The sequence below is a fragment of the Equus asinus genome, chromosome 20 (assembly GCF_041296235.1).
Source record: "Equus asinus isolate D_3611 breed Donkey chromosome 20, EquAss-T2T_v2, whole genome shotgun sequence".
Taxonomy (NCBI): domain Eukaryota; kingdom Metazoa; phylum Chordata; class Mammalia; order Perissodactyla; family Equidae; genus Equus; species Equus asinus.
In genome coordinates, this window is record NC_091809.1 from 30,093,710 (window position 1) to 30,100,107 (window position 6,398).

General features: G+C 53.7%; 1 long non-coding RNA gene across 1 annotated transcript; it reads left to right on the forward strand.

Moving 5' to 3' along the window:
• The first annotated feature begins 221 nt into the window (after positions 1 to 221).
• On the forward strand, positions 222 to 6,090 carry LOC106844987 (uncharacterized). Its single transcript, XR_006516808.2, has 3 exons — positions 222 to 423; positions 2,592 to 2,728; positions 5,458 to 6,090. It is a non-coding gene; the product is annotated as an uncharacterized lncRNA (long non-coding RNA).
• The last annotated feature ends 308 nt before the right edge of the window (positions 6,091 to 6,398 follow it).

Genomic DNA, 6,398 nt, shown 5'->3' on the forward strand with positions numbered 1-6,398 from the left:
TGCTTTCTGTTAGGGTGACTCTGCACGACCCTCCCCCCTCCTCCAGCTCTGCAGCAGGCTGGCTGGCCAGGAAGCCACCGCCAGGAGGGAGCTGGGCAGACAGGGCCCAGAAGCAGGGCCGGCCTGGGGGTGGAGCCTGCACACTCTGCAAAGCTCTAGCCTGGCTCCACCCCTTCCCTGCCAGGAGCTGAAAAGGATGACGTCACCCAGACTGAGGCCCCGGGCCGGGATGGGCTCATTAGCCGGGAAGCCGGCACCTGCAGGGCTCGAGGATTTCCCGTGGTTGCCCTGTGATGGATCTTCGCTCGTCTCCTGAGGCCTGGTCAGCTCTAGGGGTCTCTGCTTTGGGGTCTTGGAGATGGCGCCTGGCTATTCAGACTTGAAGTCTGGGACACTGGTTCATCACCAGAGACTAACGCCGCCGTGAGCATCCTCCCCAAGCACGCAGCCCCTCCCCGTCCTGTGTCCGCGCCACCCCGTCCCCCCCTCCGCCCGATGCGCCTTTTCCGTGCTAGCACTGGCGGCAGCTCCATTTTTGTGAGGCTCCATGGAGAAAGATTAGATCCCTAATCTGACCAGGCAACAGCCCACAGCAAACCAGTGTCCCCCTTCCCGTGGGTCCATGGCCCCTCCCCCACCCAAAACCCTGCTGGGTGCTTTGTGTTGCCGGCTTGCAGAGCATATGCTTGGCTGCTTGCTTTGTGTCTGCTGTTTATCCCTCTCTTCCTACTTAACTTCTGTTTCTGCTTGGCCCATCTGGCTCCTGTGGTACCTGCTTTTCACTCCCGTTGCGCTTCCCCTCCAATGCGGCCTGCCCCCTATTTACCACTTCCCTCCCAGGGCTTGGCTCTTGTCCACTCTAGGGCTGCTGCCAGGAGCTCTTGACCTGGAGTGTAGGAGCAGTGAGGGACTCCTCCAGCCTATGGGACTGCCCAGAGGCACAGCTGGGGACCCTGACCTCGGGGTCACTGCGGTGTTCTGGAGACGCCCTTAGGGTGGGAAGTTGAGGTGGGTGGTGGAGGGCAGGTTGGGAGTGGCCTTTGGACTGGGGAGAGGGCTAGGTTCTGGTAGAAACCCTCCCCCGCCATCTCCCCAGGTCCTTCTGAGCTTCCTTCCTACCAGAGGTGATTCTTGGGGTCGGGTGGGGTCACCCAGATCAGAGTCTTGTAGATACTGCTCTCTGTTCATGGCAGTGATGGGAAAGTGACCTGTGAGTAGCAGCAGGAGAGGATGAGGCCAGGGAAGCCCTGCAGCTCTGACCCAGAACCCCAGGGCACACAAGCTCCTTCCTGCTGAGAAGGGGCTGTGGCAGTCTGATGGCTTGGGCAAAAGAGAAAATGGTGGCAGCCTGAAGCTGCAGGATGCTCACAGTGGGCACAGAGGGGAGACAGAAAGGCCCTCTCCTTCACTAGCAGTGCTCTGCTGGGGGTCAGTCTCACCCCACACATCACACTAGGCTCCACACTGCCTGTCATTGCTCTGCCTCCTCCGCCCCCTCACCAGATTGCACACCTGTGCATACTTGCACACCCAGGTCATGGCTCACACTCACCCCTCCAATGTAGCCTGCTTCCTTCCTGGTGTGATGTGGCAGCTTATGGCTTCCTTGGGACTTGTGAGTGGGTGGTGGAGCCTGGAAGAGAATGGAGGAGAAGAAATGGGGCCCAACAGGGGCAGGGCTGTCATTCATCTGCCTCTCTGGACCTGGGTTGCTCCTCCAGGCTAAGGCTGGCTGCCGAGGAGGCAGAGCTGGGCCTGGAGTCAACAAGGATCCACGTGCTTGGGGACCATCGGCTGCTGCTCCCTGTAAGCATCTGCTTCCCACGGAAACCTACAGGGCTTGGCTGCCAGGCCTCACTGCGTGCCCACTCCTCTGTGGCTCTGTTCTCTGTCTCGGTTGTTCCATCTGCCCGCTCCACCAGCGCCTGGCACAGCTCTCTTGGCCTCATTATTTCTCTCCCAGAACCTTCTTCCTGCTCCTCATTTCTTCCTGCCCTTTCTCCCTGTCTTTATCCAGCCACATTCATGCCACTGTCCCTGAGGTCTTCCTCTTTTGTCTTTATCCATCATTTTTCCTCTTGCTTTTCTGCTGTTTTTCTCCATATTCATATTCTCTCTCTCATACATATTCAGTGGCTCCTTGAAAATCCACCTAGATTATTCAATGTGCTAGAAGCCTAGATCTGCTTCAGGAATAAAACTTCTTAGACTCTAATGCTAGGTCCCTGTCTCAGACACTAGTCTGGACTAATTGCCTAGAACATGTTGGTAGACCCACCTACCCTTCCACCCAAGTATGCTCACTCTTTGCAATGCCTCCTCTTCTGATCTGGGACAAGGCAGCTGTGAGGTATGCAGAAGCCAGACAGATAAGCCACAGCACCTCGGTCAAGTGACGCGGCAGGGGGTGCGGAGAGTCTGGGGCAAGAGTCTCCCTTTAAAGGGATTTGAGGAGTTCAGTCCTGGAAAGAAACTTAGGACCCAACGTGTCCGATCCTTGTGCTTGTACAATCCTTTTACGTCCACTCTGTTATCCCCTTATACCTCTCATGGGAGGTTCATAAATAAGGAAACTACTGTCTTCGGACTAGAAGTTACTCCGCTGGCGCTCCCCAGCACCTGAGGAACAGAGCTGGAGTCAGATTCTCCGCTTTGGGATTTGCAGCCCTTGCCTGTGGCAGGTGAATGAACAGAAGGAACTGGAAAATGGCAGTTACAGGACAAGGAGGTGAGAAGCCCAGCTCAGCCCCACGGGGGAGCAGAGATGGTAGAGGGAGAAAGCGGGAGGGGCAGGTGGCCAAGTGTGCGGATGGTAGTTGTCTGTCATCTCCTGGTGCCAGTGGTAGGCACTGGGGACAGGGCACGGTGTCCTCTTGTCCTCACGTGTTAGCGAGTCACTCCCCAGCCCTGCTCCTTGTCTGTCTCCTCTCTCTGCCTATTTATCATCCAGCCTCAGGATTCCTTCTCTGCTTTGTTCCTCCTTCTCTATCCCACCTTCAGGTCACCTGCCTGTCTTTCCCCTACTGGCCCTTTCCTCTTCCACCTTTCCCCTTCCTTTACCTTTCTTTACTTCCTGACTACACACCTGAGCCTGACTCCCCGGCAGCCGTCTCACTGACTGAGAAGCCAAGTGGCTGGGAAGTGGCTTGGAAGCAGGGTCCATGTAGCAACAGGCTGGATCTGGTCTCTACATTCTTCCCCCACAGCTCCTGATTCCAGTCCAAAGCCCCAGGGTGCTCCCTGTTCAGCTTCCTCCTTTATGAACACCATGGGGCCCATCAGCTTGGTCCCACCCAATGTTCACCTGGGACAGGTTTGCTCCCCAGTAGTATAGACTCACGCTGAGGCCCCATTTTGGGACCCTCCAGCAGCTGTGGTGTGACAGGCCTCCTCTTCTCCAGGGAAAGCTCCTGACACCCTGCCTCCCACCCCCACATGCCTACCTCCATCAGCAGGAGAGGCGAGTCAGCCCTGAGACTCCCACCTTCCGTCTCCTTGGCTTGGCTTGGCTTTTCTTTCACATCCGGGTAGCTTCTTGTTTTTACATGGGACTCCTTGCCCAATGTCCTAATTTTCCCTTAATTTTTTTTTTTAAAGATTAGCCCTTAGCTAACATCTGCTGCCAATCCTCCTCTTTATGCTGAGGAGGACTGGCCCTGAGCTAACGTCCATGCCCATCTTCCTCCATTTTATATGTGGGATGCCTGCCACAGCATGGCCCAATGAGTAGTGTGTAGGTCCACACCCGGGATCTGACTCTGTGAACCCCAGGCCGCCAAAGCAGAGTGCGTGAACTTAACCACTATGCCACTGGGCCAGCCCTTCCCCTTAATTTTTAAAAAACTTTCTTCCAGAAAAACCCAAACTGGCAAACCCTTCAAATCCCATTCTTTTTCACACTCAGCGATCTGTCAGCCTGGGCCCAGGTGGGGTGGGGCAGCAGCACTGCCTGGCCCTTTCCTCTGCTCCCTCCTTTGCTGAGCCCCTGTGTCTCCCATCTTGGGCTCTGGGCTCTCAGGCAGTACAAGAAGATGGGATGAAGGCTTGAGACTGGAGTCTCCATGCTGCCTGCCCCTGGCGACGCAGGTGCTGTGGCATCTTAGGAGGGCAGTGAACACAGGGAGAAGCGGCTTCTCCTCTGATTTCGTGTAGAAGGCCACAGGGGAGCATCTAGTGCTGAAGAGCTCAGGGGAAGTTCCAGCTCCTCTTAGCTGGGTCCAGCTGTGAGGTCTGGGGCCACTCACTAAGCCTCTCTGAGCCTCAGGTTCTTATCTGTAAAGAAGGAGCAATAATAATCCTATCTCACAGCATTGTTGAGAAGATTGAATGAGAAAATACAAGTGTGAGCACTTTGTAAATTATAAAGAGCTCTAGAGAAGCTATTATTCATGGAGCAGATGTGGAGTGTTAAGGCGTCAGGACTAAAGAAAGGGAGGGAGGGGCAGCAAGCCGCAGTTGCCCTTTCAGAGGCTGAGTGAGGGAATTCTGAGAAAGCCCTGGGGATCACAGACATCTGGAGCCCCAGAACCTCAGGAGAGGAAGAGGGTAGACCCCCACCGCCTCCACAACCTCTGTGTGCAGCCTTGTTATTTGCTTAGACAGACATGACTAGCCTGTCACAGCCTTCACACCTTTGCCTGGGGGTTGCAAAGATGCGGGAACTAGGTCAACACATCAAGGTATGAAGGTGAGGCCCCGGCAGCAGAGGAGATGGACGTCAGAGCAGCTTGATTTCCTCCATGGATGAGGAGGCAGAAGGCAGAATCATGGCTCGAAGACAGACACCAAAAACATGATGTCACTATAAAATGGACAACTAAAGTGGGTAAAGGAAGCATTAAAGGCACTGAGAAATCCATTGTCTTTCCCACCACATGAGGACAGCAGGCTGCCTTTAATGTGGCTGTCTGTGTTCTATCCTTGTGGACTTGTAAGTTCCTCCTGGACAAGGCCTTGTCATTTTGGATTACATTTCTGTGCTGTGCCTTGCAGACACATCCACTTAATACATATGACTTGACTGATTGGAAAAGAGCAGGAACAAAGAGAGAGGGAAATGAGAGGTGAGCTGTGTTCATGTACTCCGTTGTGTAGAAGACCTGGCATCCCAGCTTTTGTACTGATGGGGGAACGATGTAAATTCGACTTCCTGCCTGGAAAGAAATCACACCACCAACAAACCGACTGCCTTGCACTCTTTATGTTTAGGCAGGGTCTGGATAGGAAAGGAACTTATGACTGGGGGGGAGGGTAGAAGATATTGTTGGGTGGCTCTTCACATGACTACAAACTATCTCCTAAGAAATGAATCCAAATAGGACATGACACCCAAAACAGGCTGAGCTTGAGGTATACTTCTGGCATGGAGCAGGAGGCCAGATGAAGGCCGAGAGAGTCCATCCTAGAGATGAGCGGTAAACTGAGGGTGCTTGCTTTCCTGCTCCCATGTCCCTACAGATGCGAGAGCTTCCCGAGGAAGCAGAGATGAGGGAGCAACGTTTGGAGAGGGCACAGTCTGCAGCGGGCCAGCTCGAGGACTGAGGCCCTGTCTCTGAGCTTCCCTGATGACCCCTCCTTTGCACTCAGTCTTGGTGAGGACCCCAGTCTTCTCCTCTGCTTGTAGTTGGGGGAAGAGATGGGGTGAGAGCCTTGCTCTGGCTTCTGGCTTGTCGGCTGTGACTCTTAGTCTCCTGCTTGGACTGAGCCAGGAGGGTAAGAAGAACGGGAAAAGAGAAATCAAAATAGCTGGAGGATGAAAGATGCCCAGCTGCTTTGTGGGTGAGGGAGCCTTGAGGAAGAAGAAGCCTTCTTGGACTCCCAGCTAAGAGGTTGAATTGGGGATTCCTGGCTCCAACAGGCCATGAGGAGCAGTCAGTATCTGTGGGAGGTCAGAGAATAGAAGAGAAACCAGACAGATTTGCGAGCCAGTTAAATTTGGGCTGAAGTCTGTTTGCTCTGGGTCAAATTACCTGACCTCTGTGAGCTCAGATTCTCACTTACAGAGCTCACTCCATATGGGATGATAAGTGTCAACCTTGTAGAGTTATTGTGAATATTAAACAAATAAATGTACTAGAATTCTTAGAACATAGTAGGTGCTTCCAAATCTTAGTTCTTTTCCTTTCCATAATCCCAGCTTGGCACACCCACCTCTCTTTGCGTTTGAAGCTTCTGAGAACAAAGACGACCAGGCAATCTCTTCAAGATGCCCCCCTGACTGTTTTGGCAGTGGAGTGGCCAGTGATTCCTGCTGGGGGTCCTCTTCCTATGGGAGCTTCCTGGGAGTCACCACTGGAAAACTAGAGCCCTGGGTCACAGATGAGATCCCTCTGCTTTCACACACATGTTTTAAAAACAACGATGCAAAGTGATGATCACAATAGATCCTGGGGTTCAGA